The sequence below is a fragment of the Canis lupus genome, chromosome 1 (genome assembly GCF_003254725.2).
Source record: "Canis lupus dingo isolate Sandy chromosome 1, ASM325472v2, whole genome shotgun sequence".
NCBI classification, from domain to species: Eukaryota; Metazoa; Chordata; class Mammalia; order Carnivora; family Canidae; genus Canis; species Canis lupus.
The window spans coordinates 8,464,028-8,487,566 of NC_064243.1; the positions used below are offsets into that span (position 1 = coordinate 8,464,028).

The 23,539-nt window shown below is 37.9% G+C and overlaps 1 protein-coding gene and 1 long non-coding RNA gene across 3 annotated transcripts in view; one reads left to right on the plus strand and one right to left on the minus strand.

Moving 5' to 3' along the window:
* The window catches only part of DOK6 (docking protein 6), a 369,596-nt gene that overhangs the window by 184,974 nt on the left and 161,083 nt on the right, over window positions 1-23,539 (minus strand). The gene's annotated exons all lie outside the window — the stretch shown is intronic.
* LOC112643996 (uncharacterized) overlaps window positions 19,860-23,539 on the plus strand; it is a 73,077-nt gene continuing 69,397 nt past the window's right edge. The window contains exon 1 of the long non-coding RNA XR_003126042.3: window positions 19,860-20,359. This is a non-coding gene — a long non-coding RNA (uncharacterized LOC112643996). The remainder of the gene's footprint in view (window positions 20,360-23,539) is intronic.

The following is a 23,539-nucleotide window of genomic DNA, read 5'->3' on the forward strand; positions in this document are numbered from 1 at the left end:
GACCATTTTGTTTTCTATTTGTCATGACATTTTCTCACCTCTTTCTTTGTTCTCTTCTCTTGTAGAGGTTCTCAGACTTTACTGTGCTTTAGAATCACCTGGAGAGCTTGTTAAAGTGGATTCCTGAAGTTCCATCCTGAGTTTCTGATTTAGCAGGTCTGTGGTGGGACCTGAGAATTTGCATTTCTTATAGGTTCCCAGATACCCGGGTGCTGCTGGTCCAGAGACCACACTGTTCTATGATATTCATTATTCTCTTTATTTTCCCCTTTTCCCAAGTGTATAAAGAAACATAATGATCTTGAAATACTTAAAAAAATTATTCTCATCTTTGTACGTTGTTTTTCAACATTCTATTTGCAACTTATTTAGGTTTATTTTTCAGGGCTTAAAAATAGTTACTACTCTTAGCATTGTATATCAATGCTACCTCAAATTTATCAACTTATTTATTTTTTGGTCAACATTTATTGAATTTGCATTATGTGCCAAGGCTTTGGAAGTGTTGACTTGTTTACCTCCCATAAAAAGCCTATGGTGTAATTGCTATTGTTATTTTTTTTAATTTTCATTTTACACATGGAAACAGGCACAAAGAGGTGTAGTAATTTACTCTTGGTTACGCAGCATGGCTGACTCCAGCGTCAACATCTTCAACCACTCTACCATATTGCCTCATCATGGCGATTTGCATTCCCTCTTTCTGTTTTCAGTTTCCTTCTTCCTAAAGAATATATTTTTATACTTCTGTGAAGACTGAGGCTAGTAAATTTCCTTAGTTTTTTATTCCTGAAAATATCTTTCTGTCTTCACTCTTGAATAATAATTTATCTTGACAGTTATTTTTCTTCAGAATTTTATTTTTTTAAGACTGTATTTATTTATTCATGAGAGACATACCGAGAGAGGCAGAGACATAGGAGAAGCAGGAGACAGAAGGAGAAGCAGGCTCCCTGCGGGGAGCCCAATGTGGGACTCGATCCTGGGACTATAGAATCACGCCCTGAGTTAAAGGCAGATGCCCAATTCCTGAGCCACCCAGGCATCCCTCTCCAGAATTTAAAAAATATTTTTCTAGTGTCTTTTGACTATTGTTGCTAATACTGAGTCATCTATTCATCTGTCATTTCTTTCTAAAAGGAGCCTGATTTTCTTTGGGCTTCCTATTTTTGTGTGGAGCCCCAGGTGGGACTTGAACTCATGACCCTGAGATCAAGACCTGAGCTGAGATCAAGAGAAGATGGACACTTAACTGACTGAGCCACCCAGGTGCTTCTCTTTGGGCTTGCTATGAAGATTTTTTTTTTACTTTATATTTAATTTTGCATATTTGTCATGATGTGTCTATCGGGTGGCTTGATGGAACTCTAAAAGACACGTCTTTCTTCATTTCTGGGATTTTTTTCAGATATTATTATTTTGAGTTTACATCTCTCTTGTTCACTTGTCCTATTCACTTGGACATCCTTTTGGATATATGTCGGGCATATTTTGGACATTCTCATTCTACCTTTCATATCTTAGTATCATATCTTAATAGTTTTCTCTCTTCATATTTTGTGCTGCATGCTTGATTTCTTCAGATTCATCTTCTAGTTAACTAGGAATCTCCTCAGATAGCCTAATTTTATTCAGTTCCTTCCATTTCAATAGTTTAAAAATAACCCACTAGAAGTACTAGTGGTTTGTTTTGCATATATTGTTTTTTTATTTTGATGCCTTGCTAATATATCTAAATTTCTTGTATTTATTTATTTTAAATATAATTATTTTTATATTTTAAAACTTTTTCCTGTTTGCAGTTCTGGGGTGCTAATGTGCCTTTTTAAAAATCAGCTGATTTTCCTCTCAGAGTGATTCATTTATGTGTTTTGTACAGCTTTATTATAAGCTCATCCTCAGAAAGCTTTTTCTCCCCTCTGAAATCTCATAAGCCTGAAATTCTTAAATCTTCTCAACAAAACTACTTCAACTTTGCCTCCTGCAAAGCCCTAGAGCAGTGAGCAATTCTGGATGAATTCTGAGTTTAATATCAACTTGGAATTCTTTCCTTAATGCAAGTAGTTTACACTCATTCAATAAATGTTGACTAAAAAATCTGTAAATAACTCTGCATTATGTTTGTGTTGGGTGAGCCTTTGTTTGGATGACCCTTTTCCACTCTAACTTTGTGAGAGATGTCAGCCTTCTCATTCACTGCTTTCTTAGGGCACAGAGTCATGGTGCGCTATTCCTTCCTCAAGAAAGGGAGAGCAGTGGGGAAGCCAGATTTAATTAAAGGAATTCAAATCCCTAGCACCTACTTCATGTTGATGCAACGTCAATGTCTTATTTCCTATTTACAACTCGTGTGTGTATATGTATGTGTGTGTGTCTCCTTCGTTTAAGTGTGTAACTCTTGAATCTTTTGTCAGATTTGAACAATTCTCAGCCATTTTTCACTTCAAACATTTCTTCTGCACATTTTTCTTGTCTCTTCAACTTCCGAAATTCTAATGACATGCATCTTATTAAGATTTTTTTCTCTGATGTTATCCATATTTTAATCTTATTTCTGTTTTCTTATTGTTTTGCTCTGTATTTAGTCTGGATATTTCCAGTGACCTACTTTTCAGTTTACTAATATACTCTTCAGCTATTTTTAACAGATATTAAATCCATTTATCAAATGCTTATATTCATTTGTAACGTGTTCCAGAATTTCCATTCGATTCCTTTTTTAGGTTTCAGTTCTCTGCTGAAGTTTTCCACCTTGTCATTCATATTTTGAGCATATCAACTGCCATTATTTTAACACCCATATTGGTATGTTGGGTAACTCCAATGTTGGATAACTTATAGTCCTGCTTCTATTGATTACTTTTTTGCCCCTTGGCTTCTTTGTTTGGTATGATTGATAATATCTGATTGAATGCTGAAAAGTATATTGGAAATATGATAGAGATGATGTTATCTTTGTCCAGACAGGGTTAGAGACATAGCAAATTCATTCAGTCCGGGACTCAGCTGATTCAGATCTAGGTTTCTGTCTCTTGTCAGGACTGGTTTATATTCACTTTGCCCTTATCCATGGGGTAAAGCACTTCAGGATCCTATCAGAATGCTTACAAGGGCTCATCTTCCTTGGTGGACCTTGACATCCAAATTTGACTCCCAGCATCATGAGGCTATCGAAAACTCCTAGCCACCATTTTCAGCCTGGCTTCTTGGCCACTAGTGGTTACTTCCCCATCAGTAGGTACCTTGTGAAGCAAGGCAGAGTCAAATGTCAGGCTCACTCCCCTGTACTTTCTTCTATTCAAGGGCCCATCAAGGAATATCCAGGCATTTCCTGCATCATTCCTTCCTATTTAGGACCCCAGGTATGGCAGGACTCACCCTATTATAGGGGAGATGACTGGAGTGTTGCCAACTCTCCATGACAGATTTTGTATAAACAGAACCTGGGCTGAGGGCAAGAGGCATCCTGATCTCTTTTATCACTTCTTCTAGCTCAGAAATTAGAACTCTCATTTACAAGTATATTAAGGTCTCTGACCTATCCAGAAGTAATATTCCTTATATTTTCTTGACATATATGTCAATTTCTGTACACAAAGAAATCAACCAACTCTATATATTTTTTTAACAAGAAGGAAATTTTAAAAGACATTTTCAGAAATCCTTGTCTAACATGCTACTTGTCACATTGGCCTACCTGGCCTAAGAACAACAGATAATAGGCACAGAGATGCTAATCCTCTATTCTTATTCTCAGAAAGGAAATCCATTACATTATAATTTCTGGACATCTAAACTTCATGTAAGGGTCTCTCTAAAGATGTGTCCCATGAAAGAATTCTTTTAAGATTAACATGAAGTTTGATTATTTTTTAAATTCTAATTATTGGAACTGCACTGCACAAATAGATGAACATGGGAAGATATGACATCTTCCATATTTTATAAAGCTTCATATGTTTGTTATTTAGGTCCTGCACATTTCTCAGATTGTCCACTCTTAGCAATTTTATGGGAATTTTTGTCACTGGAAATAAAGTAATTTGTTTTCATTTCCTTTTTGAGACATGCAGTGCTTCTTTATAAGTCCTTAACTTCTGTGTATTGATCTTTTATCAAGCCATTTTACTGAACTCATTAATTCAAATTCATTTTCAATTGATTTATTTTTGCACTTTCTAATTATACAATCATAGAGTTATGACTCAACTATTTAACAAAACGGTTAGGCAGAAAAATTTCCTCACGGCAATACAAATTAATTGGCAAGCTCTGAGAATATCTAGGGAGGCTGATAACTTAAGTTTCTTTGTCCTAAGAGAAGTGGGCTAAACTCTGGCAGTGGGAGAGTATGTAACCACAGAATATGGTTGAGAGTATGCATCCCTACCTAACAGACTCTTCATTATTTCCGTGAATTTGTAGGAATTGAGTCCATATAATGAAAGGTGTCATTTTCTAGACCTCTGACAAGGAGACTTGGTTTATATACTCATGAATTACTCTTCTTTGATAGGACATTTTTATTGTAGAAAAAAAGGCTTTGAGAAAAGACTTGTAACTATTTTTTAAATGAATAGAGATTTACTATTTTTCTTCTCTATAATTAGATGAGCCTTTTAAGTTTCATGAGTGAGAGGTATTGAAAGAAATATTGGTGTCCTTCTTGTGTCTAGGGTTTGCACAGATTTTTAGATAGGGATATAGTGATCGACTTCTCAAGTCGTAAGTTGTGTAGATAGGAAGAAATTCAGGAAATGATGAAGTCTCAAGAATATGCCATCTGGATGGTCTGCTCTAACAGTATCATATCTGGTGGCATTATGTGCTTAATAGTACAAACTATGACTCTCTCTCTCTCTCTCTCTGGCAAAACTCAGCTCATGTTCTCTCCCTTAATTTATAGATTTTTACAATAATGTACATCTCAAATTGGCCAGGGATTTGATCTCTGTTTAGGAAACAAGAAATTAAAAAAAAAAAAAAGTTTACTACTGTTCCCAACTGCACGAATAGCTATTTTACTGCACATGGGAACAGAAGTTGTTCTGATTATTTTTGACAAACTATGTCTAGGCACACACAGAACATGTATTGGTCCTTAGCCAAAGGCAACTTGAGTACTCAGGACTATTGAATCCCAGGCACTGATATTCTAATTACCAGTGGGCAAGGGATACTCAGAGTATTTTCATACTCTCATCTCTTTCAATTCTAATCCTTATTCTAGAGATACAAACAAGCCATTTATCTTGTTGACGGCCATTTACGTAAACTCTCAATAATGGATGATGAATACATCCTTTCATTCCTTCACTTGAAAAGGGAAAGGAATTGTACCCTTGTTTTATAAAGAGCAAATACACTGTAACCCAGGTTTGCACCTCACTTACAAATATTCTGATATTCAGCACAGTAACATTGCAAATTTATTTCTTTTTCATAGTCACTTTGGCTATTCCAGTAAGTACCTGTAAGAACTAAAATGCTTACAAAGACGTGAATGTGACCATGGTTGACCTTTCTAGGTGTGCTGAGTAAAAAGTAAAAGGTAAATTTTGAAAAGTACTTTTCAACAAGAAAAAGGGAAAAAAAGGAAGTACCAAGCTTCATGATGACTTTAAATCTAAGGAAGTATTTGATCGCCTTAGTCACTATATATCAGTCCCAAACAAGACAGTAGATAAACAAATGAATAAAGATAAATTTCCCCTGATTCAAAGTGCAGCCTTCACCAGCAGAGTCCTTTTGACCTGTCCCTTCCTGTGGTCAGATAAAGAAGTTTCTCACCCAATTTCTCCCTCATCCATCTACTGTCATCTCTTCTCACCCTGATGACATGGATTGCTCTACAGGACTTCAATTTTCAGATCACTTTTTAAACATAGTTGAAACCATATCACTAAGGATTCTCTAATGCTTTTCACTTCTTCTTTCCATGCATTCACTGCTCAAAAGTTTATGGAAGTGGGAGGTGCTTGAGCAGAGGGGGAGTAGGGGAACCATGTTGAAGAAACAAAGGCACAGTATGCCTGCTGCACACACAATAATCTCTCTTACAAGTCTAAGGAGTCTTACTCAGCCTGGTGGCATCCACCTACTTTCAGATCTCATGGCTTTCTCTGCTTGTATTATCAGGTTATTATGTAGTCATCTACAGGAATGATGTTTTTTGGGACTTCCAGTTTCCTGCAGGATAATGATGGCTGCCTTATTTCTCCACATATCTGCAACATCACACCCCTCAACCAGGACAGCAAATAAAACCACATGTTTATAACATAGCCAGGAGACAGCTAAAACTATAAACTTCACTTTACAAGTACATAAAAAAAAAAGAACAACATGAAAATCGGGGAAACATCAGGAAAGGGGCTGAGAGGCTGTAGGACTGTAGGGGCCAGCCCCAGGAAAATCCTGTTGCAGGGAGAGAGAACCAGCTCTCTGAGTTTTGAGTAAAGAAACAAAAGCAAGAAAGTGGTGAAGAACAATGTTCCTAAAGAAGCAAAGGGAGTTAAAATTAGCAGAATACCAGCCTCAGCCCACCCCTACCAAGTTCATGACTACAGAAGAGTCCCTGAAGAACCAAACCAAAAGCCAGTCCATTCCCTTATCCTTCCTTTCACCTGTAATTTTTTGGAAAATGAAGTATTTAAAAATAAATGCAAAGCAAAGCAACATCCATACAGAGCTACTAAAAGAAGAAGATAGGAAAAAATATGAAATGTACTAGCTGGTAAAAATAATTTTCTTAAAAAAACTGAAAACATAGGAAAATGAACATAGTACCCATATCTGCATTAAGTACCCCCAAAGCAGGTGATTGAAGACATACGAAAAACAACCAGCTAGTATCTGAATGTCAAAGCTTTGAATAAATATGGAAAAAATAGACATACACATGTACAAAAAGTAAAATACGCATAACTGGAATCCCTGAAAAATAAAAAACAAAACAAAACAGTGGAACGGGACTAATATTTATCAACAAAAACTTGTTCACCATTAAGGAAATCAGAACCTATATATTGAAAGAACCTATTGTGTACTTGGGGAATTTGAAGAAATAATCACTCTCTAGATGTACTCCAGTAAAACTATGGATTTTAAGGATAACTAGAAATTTCCTTCAGCTCTCAGGTAAGACTGAATCACTTAAGTAGGAAAGAAAGACAGCTTGGGATCAGATTACTCAGCCACAAAATAGAAAATAAGACAATAATAGAACATTCCCAGAAGAATCAAGAAAAGAAAATGCGAGAGGGTCTTTAAACTTTCAAGGCTATAGAAATACATTTTAACATTAAAAAAAAATCCTCATGAAATACTGTCTTCAGGAATTTCCTAGAGGAGAAGCTTTATTTGATAAAAATAAATATCAGCAAAGAAATATTGAGAATTTAGAATACTTTTAGTTGCATATTATAACTATAATACAAATTCAAACCTTTCTAATTACTCCCCAAAAGACACCCCCAGAGTCCCCCTCAGAAAAGAAAAGGACTAGTATCACATGGAGAAAGAAACACAGTCAATATATACACACAGTGAACAAAATATAAGATAATATGATAAAGTAGAGACTAATTGTATCAGACATAGCAATGATTTTAGAGAATTTATTTAATATATTAAAAGAAAAATATTTTCAGATTGATTTACAAAGCAAAATACATGCTGATGGGAATGTAAAACTTTACAGAATCTCTGGAAACACTGAAAGTTTCTTATTCCTGAAAAACCAAACTCATACTTACCACATGACTCACACATGGAATTCTGAGCCTTTATCCCAGAGAACTGAAAATCTATGTCCTCATAAAACCTGTACATCATTGCTTATAGCAGCTTTAGTTCTAATACCTCAGAATTAAAAATAATCAGGTTGTCCTTAATAAATATATGATAAAAAACCAAAACCAAACAAATCCTGGTATACCCATGCTATGGAATACTACTCAGCAATGAAAACGAATAAATTAACGATACACCCAACAGCTTGAATAAATATCCAGAGAATTAAATTTTGATACATGTGGATAATTTGGATATGAATCTCTTCAGCATTGTGCTAAATGTGATCATTTACAGAACTGTGCTACACTCAAAAGGTGATGTGATTCCATTCATATAATATTCTTGAAATGACATAATTGTAAGCTGGAAAACAGATGAGTGACTGGCAGTAGTTGGAAATGAACAGGGGATAGTGGTGAGTGTGACTATCCAGGAGTAGCATAGAGAGGTCTTGTGGTGAGGGGTAGTTCTTTATCTAGACTGCAAGGCTGACTAAAAAAATCTACACATGTGATAAAATGACAAAGATTTATATTCACACATTATATCCATATATTGAATTCTGGCTTTGATGTTGTACTGTACTCATGTAAAATGTAACCATTGGAGGAAATTGGGTGACCACTACACAGAAGCTCTCTGTATGATGTTTATAACTTTCTATAAATCTGTCATTATTTATAAATAAAAAGCTTAAAAGACTATTTTAACATTAGTCCTCCCAAAGCATCCACTTCATGTTTTATGAGAAGAGGAAATATGTGTCAAGAATTGTGAAGGAACTAAGGTTTTCCTTTACTGTGAAGCTCACGATTCTACATGCTATTCTTACATGGATCCTGGCAGATGACAAGAGACTCCTGGGTCAGAGAAAAAAAGATTTTTACTCAAGACACAGCAATCAACATGAAGTTTAGCAGGTTTTGACTAGCTAGAAAATCTTGACAAAGAATAACACCATAAGAGGAATCACACTGCCCAATATTAAAGCTTATGATACAGCTGCAGTGATCAATGGTGTGGTCTTCACAGGGGATAGATACATAGATGGAAGGAACAGAACAGGGAATATTGAAATAAATGCATATAAATATGCCACAGTGATTTTTGACAGACACGCCCAAGGAATTCAATGGAGGAAGGATAACCTTTTCATTAAATGGTACTGGGGCAATTGAACATCCATAGGCAATAAAACCTCATCTTAAGCCCCACACCTCATACAAAAGTTAGTCCAAAATGGTTCATGGACTTAAGTATAGAAAATATGAACTATAAAACTTAGTAAAAAGTATGAGAAAAGTCATCAGGAATGAAGACTAAATAGAGTTCTTAGATCTGACACCAAAAGAATGATTCATAAAAGGAAAAATTTATAAATTGAACCTCATCAAAATTAAAAATTTTTGTTCTGTAAAAGTCCATGTAAAGAAGATGAAAATACAAGCCATCGTCTGGGAAGATATCTTGTAACCTTGCAAACCTTATATCTTGTATCAACAAAGGACTAATATCTAACTCTCAGAACTCAACTGAAAAAAAGATCTTGAAAAATTCCTATCAGAAGGTGGGCAAAAGACATTTGAATAAAGAGAATACATAGATGACAAAGAAGCCCAAGGAGGTATGTTCAATATCTACTTGCCATTATGAAAACGCAAATTAAGACCATGATGAGACACACCTATCAGAACAGCTATAATCAAATAAATGTCATGACAATAGTAGATGATGACAAAGATGTGAAAAAAACTTCACTACTTATAAGTTCTGGTGGGAATGTAAAATGATATAAAACTCTGGAAAAGCTTTGGCACTTCTTATAAAACTAAACACAAATCTACCACATGAACCAGCAATTGGCCTCTTGAGCATTTACCTACAATACATAAAAATTTATGTTCACACAAAAAACTGTACATGAATATCTATAGCAACTTTGTTTGTGAAGGCCCCAAACTGGACACAACCCATAAGTCCTTCAGTGGATGAATGGCTAAACATATTATGATGATGAAAACACCAAAGAATACTCAGTAATAAAAAGGAACAAACTATTGATGTATCAATATCGATGAACAAACATGGATGTATTATTCCACCCCTTTCATGAATGTATCAAGATATATTCAAGGGAATCATACTGAATGAAGAAAGACAATTCCTAAAGACTACAGACTGGATGGTTCCATTTATGTAACAATTTGAAAGGGAAAAAATTGAGAAATGGAGGACAGATGCTAAAATTTAGGAATAGGAGTGGGGAGGTGTGGGACAGAGTTGGGTGCAGATATATAAGAGAAGCAGGAGAAGTCCTTGTGGTATTGGAGCTGTTCAGTATCTTGACTGTGGTGGTTTAAACACATGCACAATCACATGCATGTGTGCACACAGGAGTGGAAACAAGATTAGGAAACTGGTGAAATTCTGAAGACTGGTGAATTGTAATAGTGCGAATATGCTGGTGGCCATATTATATTATCATTTTGCAAACTGTTACTATTGAGATCTCTTTGTTATTTCTTACAACTTCAGATGATGTACTTCAATAAAAATTTTCAATTAAAAAAGGATAACATTGGGGTACCTGGGTGGCTCAGTGGTTGAGCATCTGTCTTTGGCTCAGTTCATGATCCTGGGGTCCTGGGATCGAGTCCCACATCAGGTTCCCTGGAAGGAGCCTGCTTCTCCCTCTGCCTATGTCTCTGCCTCTTTCTGTGTGTCTCTCATGAATAAATAAAAATAAAATCTTAAAAAAATAAAAATAACATTAATAGTTTATAACACATTGACTGTAAAAAGAATGCACGAGTCTATAGTGACACCAGAATCAGAAGATAATCAAAGGAAATATACATAAACAATGAGGAAAACTCTTGTTTAAATACTAATGCCACCGAAAAAATGCAAGAAAGATACAATCTCTGTATTTTAGATATCAGTGTGATATGTGATTCAGGCAATGATCATCCATGGATTCTTAATTTACTGGGTTAATGTATGTGAGGAAAAGAATATTAATTATGAACGAAAACTTTTACAACAGGGACATCTGGCAAAATCTATCACCTATCCAAGTGACTGAAGTTATCAACACCCACAAGGGGACAAACCCACATTGTGTTCCTCATAATGTTAGGCTGTGAGAAGCACATAACATCACTTATGCAGCTGTTTAGCTGGAAAAAGTTTAGCCTGAGGAAACAATATGGCAAATCCAGGTTGGGGGATACTGTAAAAGACAAGTTCCTGTACTTTTCCAAAATGTTGTTATCTTGGAAGACAAAAAAAACAAAACAAAACAAAACAAAAAAGCAAAAAGAAAAAGAGAGAGAATGACAAAAGGTAGGTAAAGTAATCTGAATTAAAGGGGACTAAAGATGACAACCAAATGCAGTAATTCTTGAGTGAAATCCAGAGCCAAAAGTAAAAATCGCTCTATATCCATCTGGGGAGAAGGGAACATGAAACGTGGATTGTATCATTTCATCAGTATTGAGTCTTGGATGTTATCATGCACTGTATTTACAGAAAAGAAGACTCTTTAATGAGGAGATAAATATCACAACATATAGGTATTATGATGTCTGCAAAGTTACTTTCAAAAATTTAGTTGAAAGTACAAAGAGGTAAATAGAGACAAAGAGCAAAAGAAAAATAAGGTAAATATCACATAATATTAGCCGCTGAGTTCAATTACAAATGGGTCCTTCTATTTCTACTCCTTCAACTTTTCTGAGGCTTGTAATTTTCAAAATAAAAAAAAAATAGGGGTTATTATATGCCCCGAAGTAATTTTTTAAAAGCTTTTAAGATTTCATTTATCTATTCATGAGAGACCCACAGAGAGAGGCAGAGACACAGGCAGAGGGAGAAGCAGGCTCCCCATGGGAAGCTTGATGCAGAACTTGATCCCAGGACCCCAGGATCACTACCTGAGCCCTTGAGCTGTGATCATGTCCTGAACCCCTGAGCTGAAGGCAGATGCTCAACCTTTGAGCCACCCAAGCATCCCGCCCCCAAGTGATTAAAAATAGGCTGGCATCTTTGCTTTCAACAACCTGAGGGTGGTGGGAAGGGAGGAGAAAGAGAACACAGTTTCCCACCTCAGATAACTTTTCTGCAGATGGCTCATGTTTTCCATCTGTTGCTTGCACACAGCAAGATGGCAGTGGTGGCAGTTGGTTGTTTGGGAATTTATGATCCTATGTCATTCAACACTCTTATCTTTAAGGAGCTAGTTGAAAATTCAAGTCCAGAGCTCACGTCTTAATGGAATAGTCATTTGAAGGCAGCATTCTCATGGCAGAGATTCACAAGCACTGTAAATAGCAGGGGCAGCGGAAATCCAGCTCACAAGTCAAATAATGATTATGTTAGGTGTGAAAAAAAATAATCAAAAAAAGCCTGAATGATTGTCATGGTTTAAGCATCTGCCTCTTTGAAAATGTGAATCCCTAGGCCTTGTTCCAGACTTAATGAATTAGAAACTCTGCGGGTGGCTCCAGACTAAATTTTTATCTAATTCTCACAGTAACATTAATCAACTGAGGTCTGTGGACAACTGCCATAAGGTGTCATTGCTATTGTTGAAATGTAAAAATAAGTCCAATTAAGTTTTTCCATTTAAATATTTTCATAATCAGTCAACGATTACGTGGAAATTGTAGAACAGCATTAGCATAACTTCCTATGTGTTTTGTCATTAAGGTAGAGCTCAGTTTTTGTGAAGATAAGCAGAAAACCTATTCGAAAGCAAGTGGCTAGCATACAATTATAAATTTGCTCCTGGGATGCTGGCATTGATAAAAACAGGCGAAGAGTCCATTGTTAAGAGAAAAAGAATAATGAAAAGCATCCTGAAAGGGATGTCTGATTGTTAAATGGTTCTATTTCTTTGTACGTTCTTGGAATATGGAAACAATTGGTCGTGTCTTGTTAGCTGTAACATCAAATAAAGATACGCTGTCATGTCTTTTAATGAAGTTTAAATGTCCTGATTCTCCAGGAGCAGAAGCCCCCCTATGCCCCAGTTGTCCCCTCCATCACACTCCTCAGCCCCTGCATCTCTGCTCCCAATCTGATGTCATTGCTTCTGTCACCACTTAGGCAGTGGTTAAGCTTCTGCTCCAAGCAGGGCAGTTTTTCAGTTGCTGCTGGCCATGCAAAAGTGAACTGAGATGCTTTGCAGATTTGGAAAGAGAGAGGGAAGGCTAGGCAGCCTGTCCAATGTCATTAAGCTGAATGTAGCAAAGAGTTCACAGGTGTCTGACTCCAAAGTGCTCTTCTTACACAACTGTGCCTCTCATGAGCTAAGGATGAGATCAAAATTGTTTCACGGGGAAATACAAACTGGTAAGAAAGCTTAAAGGCAGTGGGATTCTCCTTGAGAGAGCATCTGAGAACCCATTCTGAAAAGAGATAGAGGCCTGACAAGGAAAAGAGTGGGCATGCCACATTGAGGGAATATTTCAGGCATGTGTATGAAAAGCAATTTCTCAGTCAGTTGGCAACGAGAGAACAGCCCTGAGTAAGGCTAGAAAGTGTGTCTAGAAAAGTATTCAGGGCCACATGGGTGGCTCAGCTGCCTTTGGCTCAGGTCATGATCCCAGGGTCCTGGGATCCACTCCCGTATCAGCTCCCTGCTCGGCGGGGAGCCTGCCCTCTGCCTTGCTCAAGCTCTCTCTCTCTCTCTGAAATAAATACAAAATCCTTAAAAAGAAAAGAAAAGTATCTGGATTTTATTAGGCAACACAGAGACATTGAAATTTTTTAAAATTTATTTGTTAGAACTGTGACGTGGGCTAATCCAGTGTTTGTCTATGCAACAAACTGAGGAGAGAGGCTGGAGTCAGGAGGATTAGAAGGTGCTCATGGTTACCTGGGAAACAGACCCTCATCATCAGCTAATAGGGCCTTGAGCCAGTCACAAGAATCAGAAGAGGACAAGAGACATGGGGAGAAGGAATTCTACTCTCTGTTAGTGGAAGGACAGGAAAGAAATAGGAATATCATGGGGAGAAATACTCAGATCCTTTTTGGCCAGTTAAGAATGCAGATTTGTCTCTTGTGCCTTGTTGGCATCACCTTTTTTCCTTCTCTCTCTCTCTTCCCCCTCTCCTTTCTTCCTCTCTTTCTTCCTTCTTTCACTCTATAACAGCAAAGCTGAATAGTTTCGACAGAGACTATGACCCGCAAACTCTGAAATATTTACTATCTGGCTTTTACAGAAAAAGTTTGCTAACCTCTGGTCTAGAGAAACATCAAAAGCAATAGGATGATTATTGATCAGGGAATTGGAAACTCTGAGTTCCTGTTCTACCAAACAGTAGTGGGCCTCAGGTAAAACACTCAGGCTTTTGAGGAAACCAAAGCATGTTGTCAGTAAGTAACTCAGCATGAGCAAAATCCAGGTCTCCTATCCTTAGAAGATCATGGAATAAAAAGTCATTAAAAAAAAAAAAAACTTAAAAATTTCCTGAATAGGGTGCCTGGGTGGTTCAGTAGGTTAAGTGTTTGCCTTTGGCTCAGGTCATGATCCTGGAGTCCTGGGATCCAGCCCCGAATTGGGCTCCTTGCTCAGTGGGGGGCCTGCTTCTCCCTCTTACTCTCTCTAGCTCTCTATCTCAAATAAATAAAATCTTTTAAAAACATTTGCCAAATGAAATATCAAGATCCTTTGATATTTTGCTGAATGTTTTATTAACCCACCAAAATAAGTATGCAACTTACACGATCAAAGCCTTTTGCAAGGTGGATACATTTTCTTTTGCTAAATAAAAAAGGAGAAACCAGTATCATTGACCAAATGATTGAGGGAGCTCTTCTTTCAAAACTTGTGGATGTGGGGAGAAGTTAAAAAGTAAAAAAAAAAAAAAAAAAAAAAAAAAAAAATTGTGGTAAAATACGAACCACTAGATAGTCTCTATGGTCTCCTTCAATTCCAGAATCCTGTGAACACAGATGTACCACATGGATACTTCTGAGATACTGTGATCATGTCTCTCCCTCCTTTTCCCTGAATGATGAGACAATGAGAAAACACCCCGGGGCAGGGAAAGGGGGATGAGTGGTTCATACACATATAAAATGGAGTCACGTAGACTCATAAGTTGGTAATTGCTGAACTGAATAAGGATTAAGTGTCTTTTCATTGCTTTTTAACTCTCTTTTTAAAGCCTTTAATATGTAAATGCTCCTGATGAATTTTCAAAAGGGGAGACATATTACATTGTATTTCCCAAACTCATATGACCATGAAAATTCATTTTCCTGAATATCTCTTGTGCCCCCTTTTCCATAGAAAACACTGCTTTGAATAATGATGATCTGCAAGGTAGATTTACGACAGCATCCCAGTGAACGGCAAGAGTAACTCGGTCATAAGACAGATCAGAAGGGTGCATGGGAGGCATGTTTGGGGGTACTCTCTCCTGAAGGCTCCAGGCCACGATCTGGCTACCAGATGCTGGGCACAGGGATTGCAGGTGAGGAGGGAACTTTGCCATTTAAGACTGAAAAAAAACAAGTTTTTAAGACACACTCATGCGAACTCACACACACACACACACACACACACACACACACACATCCTAGAACAGTTCTAGTTACTACACCAAAGCCAAGTCGTTCATCTACTTACACCTTTACTTCCTAGGCTTGTGTTTTTGCCTTTCCAACCCTATTTTGCCTTTAAGATGACTTTGAACTTCATTTAGCCAGACTTCACTTGCATCATGTCCATTTTGTAATATCTGGAGCACAAAATGTGACTTGGAAGTATAGGATCCAGCAGCCCTAATCCTGAGTTTAGGAAGGTACCGACACCTGCAGAGTGGTTGGGAACCTTGAGTGTGTAGCAGTCACCAGGAGGGATGGCAAAGGTAGGAAACTCCTGGAAGGTGGAAAAGAAGTGTCTTAATCTGCATTACCCCAGAAAGCAAAGCCTGAGCCAAACAATTTTGGGTCACTGAGAAGGCTCCTCTTGATCTCATCCCTCAGGGGCACCATGGGTGAGGCTGAGGCTGTCCTGGGCAGAAGGACACTCTAACCAGCATGGATATATCTTGCTAGCGAATTTGTGAACGAGGCCTGGATTGTTTCCTTCTCCTTTAGCTGGTCTTAGGGAATGTTCCATAAAGCCACAGGTATGGGATAAAAGACACAGGTGCCAGGGCAAGAAAGATACATGACATGTGGGTCTGCGTTACCTGTTCTTTTGTATCTGGTGTTGTCAGTACCTATTAGGGCTTGTTCCTGAATATTTCCATTGGAAAAATGCATCGCTGCTGTGTCCACCTCACCTTAAGATCTGGTCGACTTACTAATATCCAGCTCACAGAAGATGGCTACTGTCACAAAGGTGCTGGGTGCCCTGTGGTCCAATAATTATTCCCTACCAAGACCAGGATCATTCATGCAAGGAACATTTTTTTTTTAAGATTTACTTATTTATTTGAGAGAGAGAGAGAGAGTGAGTGGGACAAGGAGCAGAGGGAGAGGGAGAGAATCCTCAAGCAGACTCCCCACTGGGCGCAGAGCCTGACAGGGGGCTTGACCTCAGGACCCTGAGAGCATGACCTGAGCTAAAGTCAAGAGTCAGCCACTTAACCAACTGAGCCACTCAGGAGCCCCTATGGCAATTTTAAAATGAAGACCAGTTCTCCATAAAGGCCATCAACAGATTCTACATACTAGGTCTCAGCACTGCAAAATTCCTCCCGGGCCTTGCCAGGCCCCAGTCAGTGTTCCCACTGACTGACAGGTCTGCCTGTGTTATGGCCAGGCCCCAGTCAGTGTTCCCACTGCTTAATACAGGTTTGACCTGTGTTATGGCCAGGTCTATGGGGTCACACAGCTCTGTGGCCAGGAATGCCTAGAACACAGGGGTCCTTTCTGCTCTGCCCTCCACTGAAAACTGGCAGCCTTCTAAGCAAATCAAGAAAGTAGCTCAGTGGTTTGGCACCTGTCTTTGGCCCAGGGTATGATCCTGGAGTTCCAGGATCAAGTCCCACATTGGGCTCCCTGCATGGAGCCCTGCTTCTCCCTCTGCTTTTGTCTCTGCGCCCCGCCCCCCGTCTCTCATGAATAAATAAATAAAATTAAAAAAAAAGAAATGGCTTGGAAAAATATTCTGAAATATGATAAACATTATTTCCAAAATCCAAAGAAAGTTCCAAACACTGAATGTCTTTCTTAGTGGCAGGAATGCTAAGGGTAACATCATGTCCTCTGCCTGGGACTCTCTGTGGCCCGCAAGCCTCTACTTCATCTACACCTCACCCTAGCTGACCACAAGGGAAAGCCAAAGCCCAGGTAACCATGATGCTACTGTCTGCCAAGGGTCATCCCCCCATGGGTACAACCAGGAATCCGATCCCCCTTACGCTCAGCCAGGGGAGTAACCCAACTCTCAAAATCCATCTGAGGGTGTGCTGGCTAAAGCCTTTCTTGCTTCTTCTGCAGCCTGAAAAAGCAAGGCCTGAAGCAAAGGCAGCTGTGGTCCTCCTCTATTAGCAATTACCATCATGAGGTAGCAGTAAAGGGCAAGGGCAAGAAGAAAGCCAATAGGACTACTGAGCTGACCACAGCTATGTGCAAGGAAGTTCTCCATCTGGTAGATGTCTTCTGAAGTATCTAAAGCCTATCTTGAGCCAATCCATATGGAGACAAAAAGAGCAACACATCCCTGGTTCCCACCTCTCACTGGGGGAAAATGGTTTACCCCATAGGCTTTTAGCACCTGCTACCATTTCCAGAGCCATTCAGGACCCCACAGTATTTAAAGCCTTGATGTCAACAGGAAAGCCACGGGGAGTGAGAGGCACACATGTGTGCACTGTAGGTTTGCACCAGGGGGATGCCGCCTGGGGACATCCCCAGTACTGGCAGCTGCACCCATAACTAGAACAAGAGGGGCTAACCCCGAGCTGTTAGACACAGGAGAAAGCCAGTGAACATGGGGAAAACAGATAGGATAACGGAGGAACACAACGAAGCACTAGGTGGAGGGAGGTGACTTAGAGGGGAAGAAATTTTAAGGAAATAAAAGATTAACAAAGGATACATAATGGCATTAGGTATGCACGGGGCAGAGTAATCTATTAAGAATTGGGTAAGAATAAATAAAATCTTTAAAAAGAAAAAAAAGGGGGGATGCCTAGGTGGCTCAGTGGTTGAGCGTCTGTCTTCGGCTCAGGGTATGATCCCAGAGTCCCAGGATCGAGTCCCACGTCGGGCTCCCTGCATGGAGCCTGCTTCTCCCTCTGCCTGTGTCTCTGCCTCTCTCTCTCTCTCTCTCTGGGTCTCCCATGAATAAATAAATAAAATCTTAAAAAAAATACCAAAGAATTGGGAAGAATGGTTAGTGTAAGCATTAAACGCATTTCAGCTCTGGATAACCGGACGTGGGGAGAACGATGCCAGGAAATCAATAGGACAGGAATCAAAAGAATGCAATACAGCAAGGAGGATCTGGTTAAAGTTAGAGGCTCTTTAGCACTGCTCCTTCACTCTGTGGCATCGGGCCCTCGGAAGAGAAGTCGGACGGTGGCAGCCGCGGCAGTTAGCTTTGCCTGCTGCCACAGCGTGTACCGTGCAAGGAAGGCCCCAGGGAGCACACAGCTCGCAGAGCACGCACCTTTCACCCTGGTGGTTAGGGAAGATTAAGGGGAGCCAAAGCGATTTTGAAAAGAAGGATGTTGGGGGGCTTACCCCACCCAATTTCAAGACTTAACTGTAAATAAAGCTCTAAGTCACTAGGACAGAGTGGTTTTGGCATATAGAGACCCAGAGATCAAGGACGCAGAATAGAGTCTATATAGGGAGCTACACATGGATGACTGATTTTTTTTAAGCACTGATTTATTTCAGAGTAGGACAGACTATTAAAATGTGGTGTTAGAACAACTGCTTATCTTTATGGAAGAAGTGAACCTCGATTTCCTCCTCACTTCATACACAAAAGGCTACTTGAAATGGATCCTCTCCCTACAAATGAAAGCCACCCATCCATACCTCCAACTACTGTTGCCTCACCCCCCGTGAGCCACACCAGTCAGTTAGATCTGCAGCTCTCTCTGCCTGAATCTCCATAATTTAATTCAGTTATTCAGTTATTCAGTTTAATTCAGCTTAATTCAGTTATTTTCCCAATTGCCGCTGTAGGGAAGTCTTCCTTGAACACCTCACTGGAAAATGTCTGTAACCCTACTGTCTTTCCAATCCTTATCCTGCCTTATTTTTTTTCATTGCATTTATTACTATCTGAAATTACATGTTCATTTGCTTCCTTGTTTATTGTCTGGCACCCCATCTAGAATGTCCTCTAGGGGTCTGGGTCTTGTCTGTCTTGTCATTTTTCCAACCTTAAACAAAAGAGTAGGCAGTCGATGCATATTTATTAAATGACTAAATACCAGCAAATACATCAGTTCTGGTGAATAACATTCTCTCCTCATTACATAATATCTAATTCATAGAAAAGGACTATATATCAGAGGTCACCTTATGTGATTCACTTATGTGATAGAAGAGGAAATTGAGAACCGGAAAATCTAACTGACATGCTAAGTTCAGCTCGGGTCGTAAAGAACTCAGACTACAATCCAAGTATCTTGACAACCACTCTGCCAAATCTGCTTGCACGTGGCAAGGAGCATCATCAGTTCTTTGACTTTCTGTTTTCTTGGAGAAGGCGACAGGGTAATTTTGTAACAGTATACAAAATTGCCTTAAAATCTTAGAGTGTCTGAGAGTTGTCAAGAGAAAATTTCAGTGGGTCCTCCTGACCACCATGATATATAGGTGAAAGAGGCTTTTTAAAATATTTTATTTATTTATTCATGAGAGACACCCAGAGAGAGGCAGAGACACAGGCAGAGGGAGAAGCAGGCTCCATGCAGGGAGCCTGATGTGGGACTAGATCTCAGGACCCCAGGATCACGACCGAGCCAAAGGCAGACGCTCAACCACTGAGCCACCCGGGTGTCTCAGAAGAGACTTATTATCCATTTAGAGACAAGCTTAAATGTCTAACCAGCTTATGGAAAGCCATACTATTATTTTGTGCTGAACATCTGAATTCAAGTTATGTAAGTGCATTTTCAGAGATTTTATATTTGGGCTTGTTTTTCAGGAGGAGAGGATGTGGAACCATATTATACTTTTTCTTTCGGCTGGGAGAGAACTTTCTTCTGCTCCTCTTGTCATGATTAGATCGAAGTCACTGCTAAATTAATAGCCTATTTTTCTGTCTTCTCATGAAAGGCCGTTAATATTATCATCTCATGTTTATTCTTTTATTTTTTCTTCTAAAGCCTATAGCCACTGGCGAGCCGATGACAGCCGTTTTAAAATTCTCATCCCCTTATTCAACATGCAGTACAGGACATTTTTATTTTGAGTTAAAATACTTGTGAGAGGATCTCACAATCGTCTCTCCACCAACAACTACTCATTGTGACATGTTTCCACTTAGCATGTTTTGCCATAATTTCAGAGTGGGAATGGCACCCTGGATGTCATTGAGCGACTAGCTGGATGGCTTTCTCTAGTCCAGTAGGTAGGTGACTGTGTTTTATTAGTTAGAACACAGTAAGTAGGTTCTGCTTATGTAAAATAGGTTTGAAAGGGAAAAAAATGATTTTTTTGATTACTTTTACTGTTTAAAATCCACATTCAATAAAAAATTGGTATGTAATTCTGAATTGTAGCCAGAATTAATTCACAAGCTACAACTTAGTTGTATGGTTTATAATTTGGGGGAGACAAAGAAACCTACAGGGAAAAATATATTCTGCAAGATAGAAAAAGCTGTATTTTCAGGAAGTTTAGCTTCATGGTTAACAGCACAGGCTTTGCATGGGAGTCTGGGTTTTAACCCCAGCTCTAAAAATAAATAAATAAGTAAAAACTTAATCAGTTGTAGCTCTGACACTAGATGTATGAGCTTGGGCAATTTCTTACACTTTCTTACTATCATTTTCTCATCGATAAAATGGGAGTGTTCATGCATATTTTTGTTGTGAGAGAAACCAGGTTAATTCAAGCCAAAGCCTTATAGGCATAATGACAAATAGCACATACTCAATAGTTGTTAGCTATTATTATTCTTTTCTTGTGAGAGTGTTACACCTACACTGAGAAGAAAACCATTGATTAAAACATTAGTTCTGAACAAATCAATGAAAGCCACAGAAATAAGAACTAGAAAGAAAGGTCAGGGATTCATGGATTCTTTAAATTTCATACATGCACCAGAAATGGAGAATCTCTGCCTTCAATCCGTAGGCTTAGTAACTGCTGTTGGATGAAAGACAGACACAGCTGAAATCAATGTAAATGGTGATGCTCCCAGGACTTCCAAACTGGGGACTTGGCAGTAGCTAGAGAGGATGGTATCTGACACAACTTCTATAGTAATTGATGTCTTATAAGTAGTACTAGAAGAAAGAAAATATTAGATTACTATTGTTTCTGGAATTAGCTGGATTCTAATATTTATATTTTTTTTTGCTCCAAATGATGCTTCTTTTTATATGTGTTGTATGGAAATTTGTAGAATGCATGTACTTATACATTTACTGACAAATATTATTTTTAAATAAGATAATAAAAGGATGCTTACTGAAATTATACATTTGTAAATACTGAGAAAATGTTTAGGGAGATTTTACTTTCAAGTATCGTGCTACCACGTAAGAGGATGATGCCTTCTACAGGTAGAATCATTTTAATTGTCAGAAGCCACCTAATGACACACCTATGAGAGAATGTGGCCCCAGGTTCCATCCCATATAGAGTATTATGGCACAAAGGATTTTCAACAAGACCACAGAATACCCTAATCCTAGAATTTAGAAGATGATTTTGTTAATATTTTAAAGGTAATAAAACACTGAACATAAGGCTTTTGGAAATTTTTAAATAATCACTTTTCTAGATCTTAAACAGGAAATTCAGAACACAAAATGACTTTTCTTAAAAGACTAGAAAATATATGAATGTATTCCCCAACCCCATACACCAAAACACCTAATCTGTTGATTACATTACACATCACAGACAGTTCCCCACTGTCATAGGCTCACCATCATTAGCTGAGACAATATGTTCTCTTAAGACAAATGAACTGAATCTGGTTTGTAGTGATAATGTGTACAAGTTTTTATACTTTATTGCAAGATCATCAAGGGAAATAAGCATTCATTTATTTTTTTAAAAGATCTTATTTATGTATTTGACAGGGAGAAAGAAAGAGAGAGGCAGGCACAGAGAGAGAGGGAGATGTAGGCTCCTCATGGAGCAGGGAACCCCTATGTGGGACTTGATCCCAGGACCCTGGGATCATGACCTGAGCTGAAGGCAGACAGATACTTAACTGACTGAGCTACCCAGGCATTCCTCATTTATTAAATTACCAAATAAAGGTAAAGATGTATTTAACTTCAAGGTACATATGAAAGATATACAATAATTTTTATTATTTTTTCTTTTTAAAATAATTTTAATGTATATAAGTATATATAATATATTTGTATTTAATATAGAGTTACATACAACATATAGCATAGAGCATAATATATTTATGCAAATATATATTATTTATTTATATTATTATTTATTTATAGTTATAGTTATGTATGATATATTTTATATATTATATATAAATGACATATTCACACCATTACATATAAAACTATACATAATTTATATATAATTTATAATTGTAAAAAACAGTATGTCATTTATATATAACTCATAATAATAAAAATAATTTAATATATAAACATATATTAAATATATCAACTATATTCATTAACTATATTAAATAATTTAATATATAAATACATAGTAAATATATAAACATATATACTTATATTAAAATAAATATTTATGTAGTGGACAATAGCATTTACTCAGTAATCATGTAGTCAAGAAAACATGTAATATTCAAACAAATCAACCAACCAACATAACGATTTAGTCATGCAACCAACATAATGATTTTCAAGTTGAGTAGACATTAGTGGGTTGTGATAACAAGAATTAGCTCTGAGACTGAGAAGTGACACAAAATGATGGAAGCTGGCGTTTCCAGTTAGGTGCAGAAAGTTACTGTGTTATCCACCTGAAAGTTTCCTGGGCTTAACCAGTGGGACACAGTCCATCAACGTATCAAATTCTACTTACAAATTATCCCCAGGATTTTGTTGGCTGACATTTCTTTAGGGAATCCAGCAGCCTCATAAGCAGCTGGGTTAACTTATTAACAATTGTATCTTTTCCAAACCCCCACTGATCCAACTTCCTCATACAAAGAGACAATCAGCAAGTATTTTTTCTCAGATAGTCTTTGTTTTCTGTATATTTTCTTAGTGGGTGCTTAATTTAGGAGGGACACTGTGAAATGTGCTTAAAGCACCACCTTATTAGAACAGGAATAATTTCCTGGCAAAGAAATTCATCCTAATTGGACAATAGATATATTATCTTAAATATCAAATACTTAACTGTTTGAGTTGATTACTCCAGGCTACCAAGCTACTCCACAGTTACTTACATTTCTAAATGTTGAAAGTTACTTGGGAATATCTACCTTTTTTTTTATATCTACTTTTTATGGTCTTAAGAAAGTATCTTAAGGAAAGGCCTATAAATTTATATTTTTCCAAATAACACAAAAGTGTTCAGCAATACCAATACCCAAAGCATTTTACAGAAGCAGTTCATGGAAATTCAA